This window comes from Eumetopias jubatus, unplaced genomic scaffold, assembly GCF_037043125.1.
Source record: "Eumetopias jubatus isolate StellerSeaLion01/CBP00866 unplaced genomic scaffold, mEumJub1_p1.0 scaffold_4, whole genome shotgun sequence".
In the NCBI taxonomy this organism is placed as follows: Eukaryota; Metazoa; Chordata; class Mammalia; order Carnivora; family Otariidae; genus Eumetopias; species Eumetopias jubatus.
The window spans coordinates 50,152,023-50,177,077 of record NW_028274810.1 but is presented as its reverse complement, the minus strand read 5'-3'; the positions used below and the strand labels follow the sequence as shown (position 1 = coordinate 50,177,077).

General features: G+C 36.5%; 1 pseudogene; it reads left to right on the top strand.

Moving 5' to 3' along the window:
* Positions 1 to 23,990: 23,990 nt before the first annotated feature.
* Positions 23,991 to 24,121, top strand: LOC114208519 (U4 spliceosomal RNA; annotated as a pseudogene).
* The last annotated feature ends 934 nt before the right edge of the window (positions 24,122 to 25,055 follow it).

Below are 25,055 nucleotides of genomic sequence, written 5' to 3'. Positions count from 1 at the left end.
TGCTAAGTGAAATAAGGCAGACACAGAAGGGCAAACACCATATGTTATCACTATATAAAGAATGTAAAATATACTTTTTTTATTCTTTAAATTTTTTATTGTTATGTTAATCACCATACATTACATCATTAGTTTTTGCCGTAGTGTTCCATGATTCATTGTTTGTGCGTAACACCCAGTGCTCCATGCAGAACATGCCCTCTTTAATACCCATCACCAGGCTAACCCATCCCCCCACCCCCTCCCCTCTAGAACCCTCAGTTTGTTTTTCAGAGTCCATTGTCTCTCATCGTTCATCTCCCCCTCCAGTTTCCCCCCTTCATTCTTCCCCTCCTGCTATCTTCTTTTTTTTTTCTTAACATATATTGCATGATTTGTTTCAGAGGTACAGATCCGTGATTCAACAGTCTCGCACAATTCATGGCACTCACCACAGCACATACCCTCCCCAATGTCTATCACCCAGCCGCCCTGTCCCTCCCACCTCAGGGGAGACTCCCCTTCCTACCCCAGGAGGAGCGGCACGGGAGCGCACCACAGGGATCTGCTGGGTTTGGAGACTCCACACGGAGTCGGGTGCCAGAGATAGAAACGCTCGGTCACAGGCCGGGTAAAACAGACTTTTAAAAGTGGAGAGTATAGTGGTGGTTGCCAGAGGTTGGGGTTAGGGGAGAATAAGGAGTAATAGCCAAAGTGTACAAAGTTTCATAGATCGTGGTGATTGTTTCATGGGTGTATACTTATCTCCAAACTCATTAAACTGTATGCATGAAATATATACAGCATTTTGTATGTCAATTATACATACAAAAAAAAAAATAACCAAAAACTAATCTGAATACAACTTATAAAGAAAATGATGAAAAAGTTAGTGGGGAAAAAGACAAATAAAAATCTAAATTAATAAGACCAAGTTTCTGTTTGTTACCATATTATGTGAATAATATTCATATTAATTCAGAATATTATTTCAATAATATTCACAGAAAATAATTTGAGGGGAAAAAAGACTAATACTGTGTTCAGGATTGGAATATTCACATTAAGGATGTCAATTCTCCCCTAGTTGATCTAAGGTGTAATGCAATTTTTATCAAAATCCTTGAAAGTTCTTTTGTAGACATAGACAAGCTTATTCTAATTACTCAGCCATCAGAAAAGATGAATACCCAACTTTTACATCAACATGGATGGGACTGGAGGAGATTATGCTAAGTGAAATAAGTCAAGCAGAGAAAGTCAGTTATCATATGGTTCCACTTATTTGTGGAACATAAGGAATAACATGGAGGACATTAGGAGAAGGAAGGGAAAGATGAAGGGAGGGAAATCTGAGGGAGAGATGAACCATGAGAGACTACGGACTCTGAGAAACAAACTGAGGGTTTTAGAGGGGAGGGGGGAGAGGGGATGGGTTAGCCCGGTGATGGGTATTAAGGAGGGCACGTACTGCATGGAGCACTGGGTGTTATACAAAAACAATGGATCATGTATCGCCACATCAAAAACTAATGACGTATTGTACCGTGACTAACATAACATAATAAAATAAAATAAAAATAAAAGACAAGCTTATTCTAAAATGGATATCCAAAGATATAGTCTCTAGAATAGCTAAAATAATAAATAATGTGGAAGAAATCTGATATTAAGGCCTATTATATGGCTCCATTGATCAGGACAGTGTGATAGAGTAAAGGGATAGACTCCTGTACCAATGGAACAGAATAGAAAAGGTTGGTAGAAAGGTTGGAGGGAAGGGGTCTCTGAATTTCTTAGCTACTTGCCTACTTGCTTTCACCAAGTGACATTTCTTTTCAGATTATCTGTCTAGCCACATATGCCCCCTCCATTGTTTCTTAATTTTACTGGGCATCTCTAAGAAGTTTGCATCCACTCTGCATTTGGAAGTGTGAAAGCAAATCCCTGCTACTCTGTATAAGTATGTTTTGGGAGGTGTCAGAGCAGAAAGGTCATCTTTATCAAATACACATGTACCCATATACACACACGCATGCTCACTGGGATTTAAACTGCAGGAGATAGTACAGAGATTGCTACTTAGAAACTTACCAGCTAATAATTGATAGGCTTCTCCCTTCTGAGCTTCCTCTTTCTATGGTTTTGCTCTATGGCAATTTTTTTTTCAGTCCTCTATACTTTGTTCCTTATAGTTAAAACTCAGCATATGAAAACAAGGACAATCTTCCCTTTCAACCAAAATCAAATATGTTTGGCTTTAAAACCATTGTCCCAGACTTGGAATTTAAATCTCTATCTTAAAACTGAGCAATGAATGCCCTCTTTGTTCTAGTCAGTATCTATATTCCTTCTCTCTGATATGCAGCATTTCTAGTTTTTTTTTTTAATTACACATCGTAGGCTCAGAAATACTCTCCATTATATTATAGCTTCATAAATATATTCATAATATAAAATATATAATATATATGTTTATTTTTCTGTTTTATTAATAGTGATGAGTTTGGTGTCTGTTTTATGGTGTCAGTTTTTCTTGAATTGTCAACAGTTCTTGGTTATTTTCTCATATTTGTGTTGAGGTTCTCTTTTTGCCTGCCTGCCTGTGGAGCTTGTGATGGAATACTGGGATGGTTGGACTAGAGCTTGTCTTTGGAGTTTGGGTGCCAAACCATTTGGGTGCCAAACTCCAGTTTGGGTTATTAACTACTGTGGGTACTCTCTGTTCCCCAGCTTTAATGTACACTTTTACTCCCGTAAACTTGTGGGCAAATAATCCAGCCACCAACTATTCAGCCCACCATGAGATAATCCCTCGACTGCTTCAAATGCAGCTTACTCAGAGATCACCCTAACTTTCTCTTATCTCCAGTTCTATCCATGTGCTCTGAGCTCGGTTTCCCAAAATCACTCCTGTCACCCCAGAAATCTTTCCCTGATATGCCCTTCTCTCTATCCCAGCAGTTCCTCAAAGTTTCTGGTCTAGTGTCCTGGCTGATTGCACATAAGCAGAGCAAAGAGTTAAAGTGAAAAAGGATAAGGGAAGACATCTGGGAGAGGTAACATTTCAACAGAAACCTAAAACGGGTCATAATATCTTCTATAATATTTATAATATATCTGTGAGAATAGTATTCTAGATGGTGGGGATAGCAAGTGCAAAGATGCTGGGAGAAAAATATTCTTAGTTTGTTCAAGGAATCGAGCAGGACTAGAGTATAGTATGCTAGTTGTTTCCTGATGGAATTGAGAGAAGAAAAGCCACGTCATGATGTTAAAGGGTAGCAAATACACACACATGAAAAAAATGAACCCCAAACAGAATAGAATAAAATACAAGAAGGCCCCTAATTACATGATAAGGGACTGTAAGAATGGGAGAGATTAGTTCTGATATGGTGGACCAAGCAAGACTGTGTGGAAGACCTTAACAGAAGTATTTTATTTCTTGTTCAAGAGTGAGAGTTTGTTGACTATACTGCATGACTTCATCAAGGGCTCCATAGTCTGTAAGTGTTGTTCTTGCCTGAGTGGTAGATGTCTCACCATTATGCTGACATTGCAGCTAGCAAAAAGGGAAAGTAATGTGGATCATCTCTTCCTGTGCAAGACTTGAAAAATCACAAATATCACTTTTATGTACACTCCATTACTCAAAAATTTAGTCATGTGGACAACTTAGCTGCAATGGAGGTTTAGAAGTATCATCTTTATTGTGAGTTGCACTCTACCTAGCTAAAGTCTCTATTACTTTGGAGGAGGGGAGAAAAAAACACAAGGGGAAATTGGAAGTCTATACTACACTTTTTAAAAAGAAAATATTTGGGGCACCCGGGTGGCTCAGTCAGTTAAACATCTGCCTTTGGCCCAGGTTGTGATCCCAGGGTCCTGAGATCAAGCCCCACAGCAGGCTCCCTGCTCCTCAGGGAGCTGGCTTCTCCCTCTCCCCTGCCCCTCCCCCTGCTTGTGCTCTCTCTTTCTCTCGCTAATAAATAAAATCTTTAAAAATAAATAAAAGAAAATATTCATAATTATAGTCATTAAAATCTATAATTATAGCATAGTTTAAAGCTCTAGTGCTATATAAACTTTAGTTCCATTAACCATCTAAAGAATCACATTGATTTTTGGGCAGTGCTAACCTCACCTTTCATTATATTTAGCTTTAGATATTATATGGAACATTTTTGACTTGTTGAATTCCTTGGCTAATAGATTGTAGCATGAATTAAGTAGCCACTCTACATCCAAGCAACAAATACTTCATAGGTTACCTGTCAGATTTCAAATTATAATGAATAAAACTTTTATTACTTTATTCCCTATCACACTCACGGATTTTTATATTACCATTTATAAGGGTCCATTCTATTTCCAATTTGATGGATGTGCATAGTGTATGAAGCAATCTATATTTATGTTCCTTGCAAAGGCCAAAAGTTGACTAAACACATCTAGAAACCGCTGCTGTTGAAATGTAGTTGTGCACATCATGAATACATTACCGCCGCTGCAGCATCTGCAGCGTATTGGCACCAACTGCTGCAGACTTTCAGCAGACACAGCAAATGGCAAATGTATGCTGCTCTTTTATCCAAAGGGGAAGTATTACATGCTTTTTTGTGAAAGTTTGGTCCCCACATCAGCAACAAAACACAAATACAAGTATTACTGCAACAGTTGTGATTTTCTATAAATGGAAGATTTCAATAATTCTCCACGTTGCTAATCTGCAAGAAAATTTCATTGTCCTGTATTATCCATGACCTAAATGTAGATTCTGAATGAAACTTAAATGTTAACCTCAATTTACTAAAATAGTGGTTTTGTGACCAGAACATCAAAGATCTCACCCACAAAACATTATACATGCAAAGGGAAAAAATAATTCATAATTTATTAAATGATGTAAGTATCTGCTATCTTGTATTACATACATTGTATGATAATAAATAGTCCTATAGTTAGATAAAAATAATAGAATGAAATGAGTAGACATTTTAACATTCAGGTAAGTTTTATTTATTTTTTAAAATGAAAACCTTCAAATTAAAGCATAGCAATCAAGAAATGATCACTGAGGAAATCATTCCTAATTTACATCTTATGGCCCACTTTTTTGGAAAAAAAGCAATGAAAAACTATAATTAATAGGAGAAAGATACATTGCATTGATAAAAGAGAATTCTGTAAAAATGGAGCAGAGGAGAATGAGTTTTTGAAAATGAGAAATATGATGACCAAAGTAAAAGTATTCAAAAAAAAAAATAGTTCAAAGTGTTGAAAAAGAACATCACCTAGGAGGAAAATAAAAAGATAAAGTATCAAAAACAGGAAGGAAGAGATAGAAAATTAGAGTCAGTGTAGGGGGTTATACATCTGAATAATAGAAATTCTTGAAGGAATAGAGAAAATGGGAGATATTACCAAACAATTAATAAGATTTGCATAAACAAAAGACGAGTCTTTCCATTGATAAGACTCAGCAAGGATCTAACACATTGAATAAAAATAATCCATAACAAAGCAGCATTATAAAATATCAGAACCCTGGATACTAAGAAGAGCCTAAAAATCTTCAGATGAGAGAAACAGGTAAAAGGAATAAGAAAACAAAGGAATAAGATACAAAGGAATAAGAAGAAAACATGGCATTAAACTTCTCAACAGCAACTCCAGATACTTGAAACAATCAGGAGTGTTTTCAATATATTTAGGGAAAATTCGTACCAACCTAAAATAATATATCCAACCAAGCTCTCACAATTGTGAGGGTAAAAGTTTTATACATGTAAACAGTAAAAAAAAAAAAAAAAAAATTACATTTAATGCATTTTCTTAGGAGACCAATGATTGTTGAATCTCAGCCGAACAAGGAAATAAAGAGATAAAAACCCCTAAGCAACAAAGAAGTTAAGCAAAGGGGATTTCCAAAAGAAAAGTGAAGGAAGTTCCTGAGTGACAGGTGAGAAAGAAATCTGTCTAAATTGGAACAGAAAAAAAACAAAAAATTGCATGAGGAATGCTGGAGTGGGGAGAGAGGGAGAAAACAGACAAAAATAAAAGAATAGAAAAAAAAAAGAAATGACAAATCATCTGAAGTTGACCAGTATTTATGAACATTACTGTCAGGTATTTGGCAGACCTATTAGAGAATTTAGAAAAAAAGATAATAATTGGTACATGTAACACTGAGCAAATGGATAAAAATAAGACAATAATTAGCTCTAGGTCAACCTAAATGTGTTTTTGCAAAAAGGAAATATATTCAAAGTCTACTACCTGGCTCAGCAATTTCCTTAATTCTAATAATATAAATACTAACAATTTCACCAAAAATTATGATGTAGTTGTATTGAGAAGATAAGAGAAAGAATGTTAGCTCATCCAAATTCTTAACTGTTGTAATGAAAAGTTAATAGATTCTATCAAAATTAATCAATCAAGAGAAATCAGAGTAGTATTCAGAATTTATGGATGTAAATGCCAGAAGAAGCAGCTAAAAAGTTTGATAAGCAGCTGCCTCTGGGAAGCATGACAATAGAGAAGACATTCTGGACACAGATACTTTTTGATATAAGGGTGACTATTTTATTTTATATATATGGGCAGGATTCAATAAGGTGCAAGTGGAAAACAGGTCGATGCCTCCACTGATATTTCAAATACAATCTGCGGTCTCTTTTTCTCTATTCCTTTGGGTAAAATTTCTGGTAGATACAATAACTATTTTAGGTTATTCTCTAACAATAAAATGTTCTCTGGGGCGCCTGGGTGGCTCAGTTGGTTAAGCGACTGCCTTCGGCTCAGGTCATGATCCCAGAGTCCTGGGATCGAGTCCCACATCGGGATCCCGGCTCAGCGGGGAGCCTGCTTCTCCCTCTGACCCTCTCCCCTCTCATGCTGTTTCTCTCTCTCTCTCTCTCTCTCTCTTTCTCTCAAATAAATAAATAAATAAAATCTTTAAAAAATAAAATGTTCTCTGGTCATTTTTAGATCTAAGTATAGTGTTTACATTGTCCAGATTCAAGTGATAATTGCAGATCTCTATCGTCTTCCCCATTTTAAAATCTTTCTCTAATCTTCAGGATTGTTTTAGGCTGGGAAGCCTACAGAGAAGGCTGGGAAGTAGTGACAGGAGACAATGGAAGGCTTCTCTATTTATTACTTTTCCTTTTTCTTTACCCTTTGATTTTTTGTTCTCTTGTGGGTAGTGGCACTTTTGTGAGTTTCTAGGGATATTTTTTCTGAGGTTTGCCCAATAAAAACACCACTTTGCTGTGGACAATAATGGTTCTTCACTAGTAACCTGCCCTCTTAGGTTGATACCCTCTGTTTAGGAATCCAGTAACACCTTCAACATTTAAGATACACTGTTTTAACTTGGCTGCAGAGCATGTACATCTTTCAGGTCCATTGGGCTCATGGGAAAGTCTCACATCCCTACCAAGCAGAATGGAAATGCAGCTTCCTCCCAAGGAAAGAAAAAAATGGGAAAAACCTCTTCTGTTTGCTCTGCAGCCAGGCAGGCAACTCCACATACAACTTTTTACTTTAACCTGGATGTGAGTCAGTTACCAGTACGTATGTCCCTATAAAGTCTAAAAGATATATGCAGGGGTGCCTGGATGGCTCAGTTGTTGGGCATCTGCCTTCAGCTCCGGTCGTGATCCCTGAGTCCTGGGATGGAGCCCTGCATAGGGCTCCCTGCTGGGAGGCCTGCTTCTCCCTCTCCCACTCCCCTTGCTTATATTCTCTCTCTCGCTGTGTCTTTCTCTGTCAAATAAATAAAATCTCAAAAAAAAAAAAGAAAAAGATATATGCAAGTTGTCAGAGTGATCCTCTCAAGGCCCCTCTCCTTCATCTTGAGCTGAGAGGGAGGCATCCCTCACCCTCCACTTTCTAGAGGTTAAAAACTACACAGCACCTAAGAGCTTTCTCCAGGAATTCTCTCTCCCAAATCTTTAGCCTGTCCTCTCCTGCAGGTTGCTGGGGCGGGGTGTGGGGGGGTGGGGGATCATCAAAGCTGGGAGAATCAGTTCCACAACTGGTTAGCCTATACAATGTAAGTCAATAAGCAGATTCAGAATACAGAGCTATTTGGGAATGATTGTTTTGTTCTTGGCTTTTGGACATTGAATAAAACTGAAAATGAAGTTTAATTTTATCATCCTGTTGCATAGCTTTTTAGTACCATTTTTTGAATTATGTGCATTTTTTTAATTTGGATCAAAAATGAAAGTTAATTTTTGTTTAAAAAGGAAAAGTAATGAAACTACACAGTATTAATTAAGTAATAGTTCATAATCCTGAGTCTTTTTAGTAAAGTTTCTTAATAAAGGAAGACTTGGAAATGATACATACCATGAAGCAGCAAGCCCCAGTAAGTTTCAAAGTTCTGATCTGCAAAAGTTGCAAACTCAAGTGCCTACCAGACCAGAGAGATAATAGTCATACTGGAAGGACGGTAACCTAAACAAAAACTGTGGTGCAATTCTCACCCCACACAAAAGATAAATATGTGAGGTAATGGATGTGTTAATTAACTAGATAAGGGATATCTTTTTACAATGTATACATATAACAAATCATTCTAGCACAATGGAAGTACACTTTAACTGTCTTACAAATTTCTTTGTCAGTTATGCCTCAGTAAAGCTGAAACAAATAAAGAAACAAACAAAAAAAACTGCAGTGCAAGAGTACTGAGTGATGGCAACCAGTGTCAGAAAATGGGAATGAGGGGGTAGGATTCTGAGAGCTTGAACAATCTAAAGCAAACAGCTACTATGTTTTAGGGGCTTGCCACCCAGTAATTTAAATTCTTAAAATTTCAAAGAGAAACTTATTTTATGTAGACTCTCTCTGTAAAAAAAAAATTTGACAACTAATTGAAAAGATGTTGAAACATTTTTAAGACAAACAAAACTTGTCTGCCAGCCAGATCCAGCAGCTAGGCAACCTCTGATCTTCAGATTTCTTTGCACAATGCCTATTATATATCAATGCTGTTATATAGGTAAATAATTTCCCACAAAACTGTGCAATTTTCTCTAAGGCTGTTAGCCCTAGATTACAGAACCGTCAAAAGCAAGGTCATTAACTAAGTCCATTCAATCATTTAACATATTTATTGAGTGCCTACCATATTTCAGGCACTATTCAAGGTACTAGAGATAGAGCAGTGAAAGTAAACAAACAAAATCTCTGTGCTCATGGAACTGAGTCCACTGGCAAACAAGCAAACACACCAGATTATGGTTAATGCATATGTTTAGGGCAGAAATATTATCTTTATAAGCATCATTGCTGGTTATTGACTGAACATTTGTTTAATCATCATAATAAAGATAATGAAGATGCCATTGGTTTCCTCCTTTTACAGATAAGAAAATTGAAGGTTAAGAGAGATTAAGTACCTTGATTAACTTAACACAGCTATTAAATGGCACAATAAGGGCTTGAACTCAACTTTGTCTAACTCAAGAGCCCTACCTACATTTTGGTATCTTGTTGGATGAAGACCAACAAAGCAACAGGTTTAGAAAGTGAGCTAAAACAGAGAGACTATGTGCGAAAAAATGATATGAATATCACACACACACACATACACACTCACACACACATCACAAATGTGTGTCATCAAGGAATAACTCATAGCCAGAATATTGGAAAATAAACACAGGTGTGCAAACTTCATGTTTACATATCAAAGGTAAAGAAACTCTTTAGACAAACACATGATAAGTATGTAAAAGATAATTGTCTCAACTAGGATGAGGTAAAAGAGGACACGAATGATAGTAGCTTATACTGCACATTTTGTATTTATTAACAAAACTAGAGGTCGATGGTCCCAAATTTATTTATAGCAGCTCAACAACGTTGTTAAGATCCCAGAGTTTGTTTGTTTCTAATTCTTCCTCTCATGCATATATGCCTTGCTGTCTTGTCTTTGTTTTCTCAGGGTCACAAGTGTCTAAATGAGGAAGAGAGGGAAGGGTTCTTCTTTCTCCCTTTTGTGAGTTTCTACCAGGGAGGAAAATATTTCCCAGAAGTCCCTCCATAGATATTGGCATTTCATTGGTCAAAACAGTAACTGACTAAGAGGAATGGGATTGTTCAAATTATGATAGGCTTGGACAAATGTTGATTCATCTATGTAGCCAGACATATTGAACCAAATTACGGTTTTACTAGCGAGGAGGAAAGGATAAATGGTTGTTGGTTAAGCCACTAATAAGGTCTTCTAAAATATTAGAAAAAGAAATATTTCTTGTGCTCACTATACATAAGATACCTTATAATACAAAGAAATAAAACAATGCAATGATGGATAACTACAAAATCTTTATTTGTATAAATATTAGGGTCAGAATTCTGAGTCAGTTCATGGATTTGATCAAATGTAACAAAAGTAATGACCTGCATGAAATGACAAGTGTTTTAAAGAGAAGTCACAAATGAAAACTAAAATGCAATCTTGACCTGAGTACAGTAGGAAAGACTGGATTCTTGCATAGAGGAGATCAACCATACAGTTGGTAACAATATCTTTTATTACTACAATTCTTTAACTTTATTGGATTTGGTTACACATAGAAACAGATTCTCTTTTAATAAGCAGCAGAATCAAGAGCTTCTTGTGTAACTTTTAGAAACCTATCCCTCTTGGTCTCTCAGTTGCAGGCAAGCAAGAAAATATCTTAATAAAATGAAACTGCTCTGTACCTGGGTACCAACAAAATATACACTTGATTAAATCAGAGTACCATCTATTGGGTTCTTTTTGCTTACCCTGATTTCTAGGGTTTTGCAGACAAATTAAATGTGAATCCTTTCAAATCACACACACATACACACCCACACATACACACTCACACCACATTTATTTTTCATTTTATTTCATTTTTTTGAGAGAGAGTGCATACACATGTGCGTGAGGGGGTGGGGAAGAGGGAGAGAGAGAGAATCTTAAGCAGGCCGTACACCTAGGGCAGTGCCCAATTCAGGGCTCGAGCTCAGGACCCTGAGATCATGACCTAAGCTGAAATCAAGAATTGGTCACTTAACATACTGAGCCATCCAGGCGCCACCCCATACACATGCCATTTATTTTTTTGAAATTTTTTAAAGATTTTATTTATTTATTTGACAGAGAGAGAGACACAGCGAGAGAGGGAACACAAACAGGGGGAGTGGGAGAGGGAGAAGCAGGCTCCCTGTGGAGCAGGGAGCCTGATGTGGGGCTCGATCCCAGGACCCCGGGATCATGACCTGAGCCGAAGGCAGATGCTTAACAACTGAGCCACCCAGGTGCCCCTACATATACCATTTAAAGGACAGTTGTGCCCTTCATACAATTTTCATTGTTTTGTCTTAATATTTGCTTTCTCATTTGTTTCCATTTTTGTTATTCCATGATGCTCAAATCAGTTATGATTTTAAACATCAGGAAATTATTTATAGATACACAAGACACATGTTTTTAATAGTCATTTTCAAGTTTATTACCTCAAATAATGTAAATAAAAATAACCACCAGAACCTTACTATACAGAAAAGCAATGTCTGGTTTACTTCCCCCCTTTTCTCCAACTATTCAATGTCCCTTAATTCCCTTTTAACCCATTGTGCCAGATGATTTCAGTGTTTTGCCCATATCCTCGGGCCCTTTATTTTATTTTTTTTAATATTTATTTATTTGAGAGAGAGAGTGTGTGAGCGAGAGAGAGCACGAGTGGGGTAAGTGGCAGAGGGAGAGGGAGAAGCAGACTCTCCTGCTGAGTGGGGAGCCCGATGCGGGACTCGATCCCAGGACCCTGGGATCATGACCTGAGCCGAAGGCAGACACTTAACTGACTGAGCCACCTAGGCGCCCCATCCTCAGGCCCTTTACCAAATTTCCACATATAGCCTACCATTGTTCTTTTCCTCCAAAAGCTAGCAGTTAACATCCAGGGATCTTTCTTCACAGGCTGGCTGCTGGCCGCTGGAGCCAGCTTTTCCGTGAGCACAAGGAAAGCCAGCAGTGCCCCTTCCATCCACCCAATCCCGTCAGGTTCCCCTAATCAATAACAGCTGTGTACAGGAGTTCACAAGCTCCTGCTTTCCTGCCTCAGGCCAAGATAACTCAGAAGTGGTGCTCACAGTGTTTACAGAGTTCTGTGAGATTGAACCCAAGTCACCCTCTGTGGACCTTTGTCTCCTTGCTTGCCTTTCTTCCCATCTCAGTTCCACTTCCTAAATCCCCCAGCAGCTTATATTTGTTTCCTGGGGCTGCTCTAACAAACTACCACAAACTGGGTGGAAATTTATTATCTCACCGTTCTGGAAGCTAGAAGTTCAAGATCAAGGTGTTGGTAAGGTTACTTCCTTCTGAGGGCTATGAGAGAATCTGTTTTATGCCTCTGGCCTAGCTTCTGGTGGTTTATTGACAATCTTTGCTGTTCCTTGACTTGCATAAGCATCACCTGATCTCAGCCTTGGCATTCTCCCTGTATTCATGGCTATGTCCAAATTTCCCCCTTCTTATAAGGACTCTAGTCATATTGGATTAAAAGCCCACCTTATTCCAGTATGACTGCACCTTACCTAATTACATAAGTACATAATTACATAAGTAATGACTTATTTCCAAAAAGGTCACATTCACATCACAGGACCAGGGGTTAGGACTTCAACATCTTGGGAAAAGGGAGCACAACTCAAACCATAACAAAGTTTTTCCTAATAAGTCACTTTCATATGAATTCTTTTTTTAAAAGATTTTATTTATTTATTTGAGAGAGCGAGAGTGAGAGAGAGAGAGAGAGCACATGAGAGGGGGGAGGGTCAGAGGGAGAAGGAGACTCCCCGCTAAGCAGGGAGCCTGATGCGAGACTAGATCTCTGGACTCCAGAATCATGACCTGAGCTGAAGGCAGTGGCTTAACCAACTGAGCCACCCAGGCGCCGTTTCATATGAATTCTTATCTACCTTAAGGTTTGCTTCTGGCAGTCTCATTCTGTCCATCAAATATTTAATTACGGTCTCAGTTACAATGCTGTCAGTTGCAAGGAAAAGATAGTTCAACTTAAATTTACTTGCATAGTGAAAGGAATGCATTGCTTTATGTAAATAAAAAATTCAAAGAGAGATCAGACTTTAGGCAAAATTTCATTCAGAGATTTATGAGTCACTTAACAACAAAGTTTTTATTAAGTGCCAACTCTGTGTCAGGAAATGTGTTCTGTTTTGGTGATATAACAGCAAACCAAACAGAAACATTCCTAGAACTTGTATTCAATTAAGAGAAGACAAAAAAAGTCAAAATTAGTAAGTAAATGTATAGCAATTACATGATAATGAAGATAATGAGACTTACATTACATTACAATTACATTACATTACATTACATTACATTACATTACAAATAATGCTGAGGAGGAATCAAGTAGAGTAGTGGTGAGTGTGTGTATGAGGTGGACGGTCGTACTTGTAATAATAGTTTCGTCTTGAAAGTTCTCACTTCAAAAGTAACATCTGAATAAAGACCTGAACAAAATGATGAAGTGACCCATGAGACTATCTAGGAGAATATCTGGGAGGAAGGCATTCCAGGCATAGGATATAAGTAGTGAAAGGTAGGAGTTTGCCTGGGATGCTAAGAAGCAGAAGGAAGGCCATTTTGGTCTGAGCAGAATGAGGGAGACTTAAGGTGGAGAGCAATAGGTCACAAAAAGAGTGTTTGGAGCACATAGAACATTACTGGCTATTGTAAGAAGCTTAGATTTTACTCTGAATGAGATGGGAAGCTATTAGCAGACACTCAGTAGAGAACTGGCCAGATCATACACTTTAACAAGTCACTTGGATCCTGTGCTGAGAGTAGACTGAATGAGGACAAAGGTAGAAACAGGGAGACAAGTTAGAAGGCTATTGCAATAAGCCAAGCAAGAAGAGATGGGGGTGGCTTGGACCAGGTCATAGCAATAAATGTGCAAGTTGGTCAGATCCCGAATATATTTTAAAGATAGAGTCAAAGGATTTGCTGGGATTTTTTCTTTTTAAAGAGCAAACATCTTTAAAATGCATCTACATTTCTTTGCAGCTACATTTTTCTTTAATTCTCTCAACTTAGCCATGATCATGGACTAGCTGCATCTTTGGATTGCTTTTCTCATGGTAGAAAAACAGCAGACTAATGCTTCCTTGATAACATCCAGGAGAAAAAGAGGGCTTCTTTCATTTACTCATTGCTAATATGTGCTAAGCTCCCTTCTGAATGAAATAACTTTGGTCACATTTACTGTGATCAGGAGGATATCTTATACCAGATGGTGTAGGCCTGAGTTATGTGCCCATTCCTAAACCATTAACTGTGGCAGGAAACATAATTTCCTTGATTGCTTCAACCTAACGGTTGCTCATGGGGTGGTCAAAATCACTAAACTAACATGGTGGCCACAAAATGGGAAAGAGGTAAAATATACTAGCAAGGTAAACATAATGTCTATTACAAATACAATTCTGTGGTTTAAAAATTATTTTCAACCCACAGACCTATGACTTCCTTAATAAATATAATCAGATATGAGCCAAATTGTCACAATACAGTCCATGAAAATTGCTAATTTTCAATTATGAAATTACCAGTTATGAATGCCTTTCTTTGGTCGGCACACAGAGTCACATATAGAATGAGAAAAGAAAATAAGAAGGGTCTAATCGTATACAGTAATTTAAATAAAGAGTTTATTATTGGTACTTTACAGGTCGATTAGGCGATACTTCAGAGAAGTTGTAAGTCTCAGTCCATCATGGTTATACTATCTTTGAATTAGTAATTTTTTATTATTTTCACTTTGGACCTTACCAAATACTCAGATTTAAGAGTGATCTGTAGTATTGATATTATCTTTGATTAGGTTAGCCTCCTCTAAAATATAGAGAACACGGTTAACACAGATCCAGAAAATGAAAAGAGCCTGAGATCATCTGGAATCACAATTTTCAATTCTATTCTTGACCAGGAACTAAATTTCCATTTGCAAACAGCCTATTTGATTTGGGTAACTAAATTCTACATTAGTTTAAATTCCTATAAATCCCTATAAACCTTAGTGGTCTAAACAATTCAATATACATTTTCTTCTCCAGTTTATCAGATGGTCTAAGCTATCTTGAAGACTCTTTACCGTCAGAGTTATTATAGTGGTAGTAAAAAATAATAGTCAAAATCATAGTTTCCAAGCATGGAATGGTGGCTCCTGGGGGCTGAGTAGAGGAGGAAATGGAGGCGGACATAAGAGAATTATTTACCAATGGGCTTTAAGTTTCGCTTAAACAAGATGAATAAGCTCTAAAGATCTATTGTACAACATTGTATCTCAGTCAAAAATAATGTATTGTACACTTAAGAGATTTGTTTTGGGGGTAGATCTCATGTTAAGTGTTCTTACCAAAATAAAATTAATTAATTAAAAATAACACCATCACCAACAATAACAATAATAGCTGACTCATTCACTGTTAACTCTGCACTAGGTTCTCTTCTTCTAAGCACCGTACATATTTAAGGCAAGTCAGTCTCACAATGGTGTTAGGATCTCCATTCTACAGCTGGAACTGAGGCACAAAAAGGTTAAATAACTGACCCAGAATTGAAGCCAGACAGTCTCACTCCAGAGTCCATAACTCTTACTGCTATGCCAGTGGGGAACTGTTACCCATTTCATTATTTTTTTACCTCAAAAGGATTATTATGAGAATAAGTCAATATTTGTATTGTTTTTAATTTCAAATCTAGTGACAGTGAAGCAAAAAATGCTAAATCTACATTTTTTTTAATATTTTTAATGTGAGCTTTGTATCATTGACTCTATTGATTTCACCGTGTCAAGCAGCCACATTAAAAATAAGGAATTTTCAAACAATCAATTCTGTTGTCTAAACAGATACAACTTGATCTAATAAAATACAGAATAAATGAACTCAGTGGTAATGGTTATTTGAAACACCCAGGTTTAGAATGAATAAAATAAACATTTTATTTTTTTAAATTACTTTACCCTTTATATTTCAATGTATATTGAGAAGAATCATAATATATTTGAAAAGTGCTAAAACTAGCATTTCAGCCTTGGTTCTGTTTTGATATTATTTAATCTTTGAAATAAGAAGGGAGAATTAAATTATCTCTAATTTTGCTTCTAGCTCTTACATTCATAAATAGAAAACTGATAAAATATCTCAAAAATGTACAGTTTAGTTCTTACAGTTTAGTTTTGTATAAAATTAAAACATGACTATGTTACATAGTCTGAAGACATCTAAAACATACATTTATATATGTTTATATATAATGTATATATATATATGCAGGTCTGTGTCTATGCACACACACATACTGTTTCTTTTTTTTTTTTAAGATTTTATTTATTTTTATTTGACACAGAGACAGAGATAGTGAGAGAGAGAGCATAAGCAGGGGAAGCAGCAGGCAGGCAGAGGCAGAGGGAGAAGCAGGCTTCCCGCTGAGCAGGGAGCCCGATGTGGGGCTCGATCCCAGGACCCTGGGATCACCACCTGAGCCGAAGGCAGACGCTTAACCGACTGAGCCACCCAGGCACCCCACACATACTGTTTCTGATAATGTATTGCTATATTAATTCAACAAATAGCTTTCTCTATGTCATAGGCAAAGTTGGAGTAAATGTCTTATAAACAAAGAGTTTTACTAATATTCCAAAAACATAATATAAGACAGTTATATGATTTTTAATCTCAACTATGGTTCCCTTTTCTTAATCAAGTCAATTTAAAAGAAAAAGTAAGTTGAACTTCCTGACTTGGAGGATAAAAGCATCACACATTAAGTTTGTATTTTCTCCTATATAGTTCTTAAGCAAGTAGTTGCTTATCATGAACTCACCTTGACCCAAAGGCTTTGACCACATTTTGATCTCAGAATAGGTAAAATAGATACCACACAAAATACCGAGAGAAATTCTCGTTTCTTTCTGATATGGCTTTGATATTTTATAATACTCATTGAGGTGATGACTCAAACTTTCACTACACAGAATAATAGTCATGTTGTCTGAAAAGTTTCAGCTAAACTTATAAGCAGCCTTATGAAGAAAAGAACCCTGTATTTGAGTTAGTATCTTGAATAATCATCCTGGTTCTATCTCTTGCCTCTGGCTAATTCATTTTATCTCATCTTTGATTTCCTTATGTATAAAAAGAATACAAAGATTATACTTGTCAAACATGGTTGTTGTTATGAAGTCCCTGATTAGCTAAAAATGTGTGATCTTAGTAAATGAATACAGATCTCGCTCTTAAGCACTAGATCTCTACATCCACCCAGCTTCTTAATAATAAAACAAAAAACTGTTTTTTTTATCACATATATTATGTATCAGTTAAAAAACAAATAGATTTCCAACATTCTGGCAGACTGAGTTGGCATGGAAAAGACTCCTGCTCAACTATGTAGAAATATTTGATGAAATATAGCAATTTTTAAATATATAATCAACCTCTAATGGAAGAGATGAAAAATCCCACGTGACAGAAAAGAAGTAACCAAATGCCATTTCAACATGGACATTAGTTGATGCTGTGGGAATTCAGACAGGTATTAACCAGATACAATCCCTAGGGGTTAGGGTGTGTGATTTTAACAAACAATAGGAAGCAGATGAGACTTGGACCAGAATAAGGTGGGGATCTGAAACCTAGATACTTATACTAAGGTGATAGCCTGTAAGAGTTCATCTTTGCTCTAAAGTAAGAAAAAGAAAGACTCCCATCTTACACTGAGTCTTACATGGTATGGGGTTCATATTGACACTACTTACATGGAATAGGAATTCTAGGATTTTAAGTATAAAAGATGGCCCAATACTAGGAAAACTCTAGGGAGTCCAACAAAAAGCAAAGCTTTGCATTATGGAAAGTTTGAAAACCCAGTACTCATGGGATGCCCACAGGAAAGAAAAAAACAAACAACATAACAAAACAACAAATAAAACCTCCACAGGAGGTGAGTACAGAAAAAAACTGATAAACCATGAAATTAAATCCTTATCTTACACCACTCACAAAAATGAACTCTAAATGGATCGAAGTCTTAGACATAAGACTTGAAATCATAAAATATAGGGAAAAAAATAAGGAAGACAGTCTTGGCAATGAATTTTTTTTAATATAACATTAAAAGCACACACACAAAAAGAAAATAAAAAATCGACAAATGGGACTACAACAAACTTAAAAGCTTTTGCACAGCAAAGGAAAGCAACCAACAAAATGGAAGGGGCAACGGATAGAATGGGAGAAAAATTTTGCAAAACATATATCTGAAAGGGGTTAATATCCATAATTTATAAAGAACTCGTTACAACTCAATAACAACAAACAAACTGATTTAAAAATAGACACAGGAAAAAAATAGAGGAACTAAACATTTTTCCAAAGAAGACATCCAAATGGTCAACAGGTACCTGAAAAGGTCAACATCACTAATAACCAGGGAAATGCAAATCAAAACCAAGATGAGATGTCACCTCACATTTGTAAGAACACAATCATTAAGAAGACAAGAGATAAGTGTTGGTGAGGATGTGGAGAAAAAGGAACGCTTATGCACTGTTGGTTGGATTGTAAACTGGTTCAGCTACTGTGGAGAAACTTAAAAATAAAACTACCATAAGATTCAGCAATCCTACTTCTGTATATATGCTCAAAGTAAATGAAAACAGATTACCAAAGAGACTTATGCACTTCCATGTTTATTGCAGCATTATTCACAATAGCCAAAATATGGAAACAGCCTAAAGGGTCTATCAATGAATGAAAAGATAAAGAAACACACACCCACACACACATACACACGCTGGAATATTATTCAAGCATGAAACTATTTGCAACAACATGGGTGGACCTTGAGGACATTATGCTGAGTGAGATAAGTCAGACAGAGAAAGGCAAATATTGTATGATACCTCCTATAGTGGAAAGGCAAATACTGTATGATGCCTCTTATATGTGGAATCTAAAAAAAGCAAAACCATAAAAGCAGAGAGTAAATGGTGGTTACCTGGGCTGGGGCATGGAGAAATGTCGCTCAAGGGCACATACTTGCAACTAGCAGACAAATAAATCCTGGAGACCTAATACACAGTATAGTGACTGTAGACAACAAAATTGTAGTATAAATGTTGAACTTTGTTAAGAGACTAGATTTTAATTGTTCCCAACACTAAAGGAATGATAAGTATGTGACACAATGAAGGTGTTAGCTAAGGCTATCATGCCAATCATATTGCAGTATAAATGTATCAAGTCAACATGTTGTACATCTTAAACTTACAAAATATTGTATGTCAAATATAACTCAATAGAAACAAAACAAAACAAAACAAAAACTAACCAGTTCTGGAAACCCCTACTGGGAAATGGCTACAGTCATTTTCTGCACAACCCCCCACCAAAAGAAACAAAACAAAACTGATAAACCACTACCATGTAAGGAAACAATTCATCATAAGGGAGAGTTAGCAGAAAATATAAACAAAAGAATCAGCAACTCAAGATCTTGAGATAAAGAAAACTTCAAGAGAAAAAATATGTATGTTTAAAGTAATAACAGTGATTAAGGTTTATTTTGAACTTACTACATGTCATACTCCATTCTACCTCTTTTATATGCATTAAGTTATTTAATTTTTACAATTGCATGTACAACTTAAAAACAAAAGGCAGATTACCTTTAAAGAATGATATTTAGGCAGAAAGCAATAATAGCAATAGTCATGGAGACAGAAAAATACTGGAATATCTTCTTCAAAATGCTGCTGAAAAATAACTTAATGGAAAATTCTGTTCCCATATAAATTGTTAATCAAGAATGAAAACAAGTACATGTCAGACAAAGCGTAAAGACTTTGCCACTTATAGACCCTGTTTGAAATAGCCACCAGTCTACCCTTTACTATGGAGAAATTCAAATTCAGAAAGAATGTGATATAAGAATATGATAAGCATAGTAATTGGTATTGACATATCTAAATAAGCATCAATTATATAAAACAATAATAGTGATGATTAATTTGAGGGTATAAGAGCAATTAGAACTAGAATGCTAGATATCAGATGGAATATGAGGAGGAGAGTTTAAATGCTATAAGGTCTCTGTAGTCTTCTGGAGTAAGCCAGAAATATGGATTAAGAATACTCTTAATTAGGTCAAGTATTCACCTAAAGAATAAATGTGCACTGTGTAAACTTCAAATCAATAGAGGATAGGAAAATAAAATAAAAATGGTTATGAACACAACTGGAACAATCTAATACAAAGCAGGAAAGGAGTAAAAAAGCTAAAGGTATGATAAAAAGGAAACACAAGTAAGATGTTAAATGTAAGTCAAAGTTTATCAGTAATGACAGTAAGTGTATGTGTCATAAACTTATTAAAAAACAGTCTCAGGCTGTATTGAAAATACAATATACGAAAAAATCCAATATATGCTTCTTCTTTTTTTTTATTATGTTATTACATCATTAGTTTTTGATGTAGTGTTCCATGATCCATTGTTTGCATATAACACCCAGTGCTCCATGCAGAACGTGCCCTCCCCTCCTTAATACGCAACACCAAGCTAACCCATCCCCCACCCCCCTCCCCTCCAGAACCCTCAGTTTGTTTCTCATATATGCTTCTTAGTAGGACATCTGCTGTTTCAGACATACACTGAACACCTAAAAGTTGACAGAAATTGGAAATAAAGAGATGGAAAAACAGTAAGCTGGCAAATACTGATAGAAAGATGGTATGGTTCTGTTAGTATCAGACCAAACTGAAAAAAATGGCAAAAATATTATTTGGGAAAAATAAGCCTCTAAAAAATGATAACATTCACCATGAAGATACTATAATTCTAAATGTAAACACATGGAATAACATAGCTCAAAATATGTAAAGCAAGGGCGCCTGGGTGGCTCAGTTGGTTAAGCGACTGCCTTCAGCTCAGGTCATGATCCTGGAGTCCCAGGATCGAGTCCCACATTGGGCTCCCTGCTCGGCGGGGAGTCTGCCTCTCCCTCTGACCCTCTTCCCTCTCATGCTATCTCTCATTCTCTCTCTCTCTCAAATAAATAAATAAATCTTTAAAAAAATTATGTAAAGCAATATTACAAAATTGCAAAAAAGATAATGACTGCTCTATAATCATAATAAATTTTAACAGACTTATTTAGTAACTGATGCATTGGGCATAGAAAAAATCAGTGAAAAAATAGATGACTTAAGTTACATAATTATTAAATTGAACATAGAATTCATCGGTTAGAGAATTTCTATTCTCAAGCACATATAAAACTTCCTCAAAATGTGGTCACCTACTAGAAAGAAAATCTCCAAAAAATCAAATAAAAATGATAAATTCAATGATTTCTGATCATAAAACATTCTTACAGTCAATAAGAAAACATACCCTAACAGTCACATGATTTAAATCGAAAAACATACTTCTAAATATCTTACCAAAATATCTCAAAGAAGATATCACAATGTAAATGGCATAAGGTTAAGAATTTGACAATAGAGACACTAAAAATCAAAACTTATATGAGATATCTTGGGAAATCAATGGCATTAAAAAAGTGAAAAGATTGAAAATTAATGAGGTAAGAGGTTAACTCAAGAAATTATAAAAAAAGAACAAAGCAAATGGAAATAAGAGAAAGGTGATAATGAAAATATATCGAAATTATTGAATAGGGAACATAAAATTAATGAAAGCAAAAACTAGATCTTTTAAACAACAAGAAAATTAGAAAGTTGACAAAGATCTAGGGTTAGGAAGAGAGAAAGAAGAGAGAGAGAATATTAATATTTGGAAAGAAAATGGACTATAAGAATAATAATACTGTAAAACAAACAAAGCCCACTTTTCTAGAATGTTCCTCCCCCAAATACCTTTACCGCTTGCTTCCTGACTATATTTATTCTGTACTCAATTGTTCCTCCCAACTGATTTGATGCAGGTGTTTGGGTGGAAAAAAATAATATCATATTATTCCTCTTTGGTATGACTATAAAACTAGTAGATTCTGTAAACTCTGAGGTTAATAACCAAAGTCTAACAGCTTCTAATTATTAATGGATAAGCTTCTAAATATAACATCTATATCTAAAAATCAATAATAATTCCCATTCAATATCAGCATCAGTTGGAGAATAAGTTTTAAAGAAATAGTTGTATTCACAATATGAAAATGATCTGTAAAAAAACAAGAATAAATCCTAGTGATGAGCAAGGTCATAAGAACATGAAAGAATATAAATCTAGCAAACTATTCATGAATAGATAGATTCACTTTTGCTAAAAGATAAATTCTCCCAATTTAATCTGTACATTCAGTGATATTCCAATCAAAATTTCACCAGGGTTTTTCACTGATTTTGAAAAGCTTAACTAAAAATGTATACTTATATTAATGATTAGACCAGAAAAGCCAAGAATATTTTGAAGTATATTGGAAGAGAATTTATCATATCAGATATTAAAACCCACTATATTTGTATTTGTTTTATTATAGACTCATTTGACATAGAGTCACTCATGAGAGTAGAACAGAAATGGACTCACATGTGCAGGGGAACTTGGTTTATCACAACTATTGGGAATCAGTAGGGTAAAGATCAAGTGGTCAATGCATAGCAGAATGGCTCCATTCTCCTTTCTCCTAAATCTTCAATAACTTCTTCTGAGTAGTTCATTGACCTTAGTGTGGACACACTTATGCTTCAGCCACCAAAAAATAAGTTCTATGAAGGGTCTTTCCCCTAGCCAATGCCCTAATTCACTCACTTCTCAACCCACCTCCTTGGAAAATATAGTGTCACTCACTGCCATTTTTCTTATCTCCTGCATATTCCTCAGCTCTCTACAATCTCATTTAAAAAGTAAACAAAAACTTCTTAACATCTCCAGGAAACTCCCGATTGACCAGTGAGTGATGCATTCCAAGTCTTCATCTTTCTGAGCTTTTCTCCTGGATCTGACCTTGTGGTTCATTATTCCTTTTTGAAAGTCTCCAATGTGGGGCGCCTGGGTGGCTCAGTCATTAAGCGTCTGCCTTCGGCTCAGGTCATGATCCCAGGGTCCTGGGATCGAGCCCCGCATCAGGCTCCCTGCTCCGTGGGAAGCCTGCTTCTCCCTCTCCCACTCCCCCTGCTTGTGTTCCCTCTCTCGCTGTCTCTTTCTCTCTCTGTCAAATAAGTTAAAATCTTAAAAAAAAAAAAATGAAAGTCTCCAATGTTTCCCAAAATTTCAAGAAAATTTATCTCTTGAAATATTCTTTTCATTAAAGGTTTGTGACCAAGTTTAAGAAAGAAAGAAAAAAAATAACTCCACATGACCGATCTCTTTCTTCAGGTTTCTCATACATTATCATAGTAAAATGTAAGAAGATATATTTTTACTTTTCTGTCATATAAATTGTGCCCATTGCAGCCTTTCCACTAGCCTTGGGAAGGGAGTAGAGGGTGAATGGCTTTTCTAGAAGGAGTATACGATGACTTAGAGGAAATCCTGGTGAAATCTGGGGTAAGTGGAAATTTTGCCTCTTCTGACCTCAGGTGAATGTTGGGAAAGTGAAGAAATCCTGAAGTAAAAGAATTAGGCAATAGGACCTGTGTGTTTTGACCTTTCATCTCCAGCCTAAAGAAGGGCTGTTTGCTGTATGAGGGTCAGTTCCGGGGCTGAAAGGCCATTCTTTCGCTAGTATTGGTGAGGTGAACCTTTTGCAGAATGATTCTGCACAAACAGAGGCAATCCTATTAAACAAAAGAAAGGCAATGTTAGGTGTGTTTGGACAGATGCTAACTAGTTACTTGCCCAGAGTGTCAATGTCCAGAATGCCTCGTAGTTTCACAGGCATCTAGACATTCTCAAGTGCCCTGCGGGGGCACAGAAAGTGGCTTGCTAGTGAGCTTCCTAAAGAAACTCCTGCGAAGCTTTGCGCAGTGGCAGTATCATAGCCAATGAGGTTTATCCAAGGTGTGATTATTGCTAATATAAACTCCTACGATAGAAGAAAGTAACTCCAAAGCTATAGATTAGGGTTTAATTAGGTTGTATCCAAAGTTCAAGTGCCATTGAGGACTCAGGTGGGGCCAAGTTATCTGGGAAGACTAGGGGCCCTTTAACCAGGCTCAGGAAAAACATGATTCCAGCTTGGTCACTGAATGTCAGCTACAAAAGCAATGACCAAATGGGCAAGGAAATAATCAGCACAGAGTCCAAAAGGACACCCCATTGCCCTATGAATACAAAGTGCCTTTTCTACAACTGTTTGCACCACAAAGACACAGTAATCTCCCCTAGAATTCCAAATGCCATTTTGGGGAAGAGCAGAAAAAGGATGCAAAACTGTGGAAAACAGCATCAATGAGGAAGGGACTAACTTAAACTGAAAACTGTTACAACTAGGTAATCTTTGAAAATTTAAAGTAGGTTTTTCTTTTGTTTTTGTTGTTTTGTTTTTAATAAAAGCAACCCCCTGACTACTCAGAAGAGTGAAGATGAGTGAGAAAGATCAGAATACTTAAAACACTGAGGTGGTTATCTGTTCACAATTCAATTCCCGGGCTCAGAATCATTCTTGAATGTTCCTGCTCCTTGAGAGCAGGAACATTATACTATACATCTTTTTTGCCCTAATAACCTACCACAGTGCCAAGAGGAAAACAAGGCTGCATTTTTTTTTTTTTAACTAAGCTTAATTTGTAAATTAAATTGGCTGGCTTTACGAGGTTTCTATAGAGCGGTAGTTCTTGGACTGGTTTGTAGACCCCTGGATGGCCTTAAAGCTTTTTTTAAAAATATTTTATTTATTTATTTGACAGAGAGAGAGACCGAGAGCAGGAACACAAGCAGGGGGAGTGGCGGAGGGAGAAGCAGGCTTCCCGCCGAGCAGGGAGCCCAATGCGGGGCTCGATCCCAGGACCCTGGGATCATGACCTGAGCCGAAGGCAGACGCTTAATGACTAAGCCACCCAGGCGCCCCTGGCCTTAAAG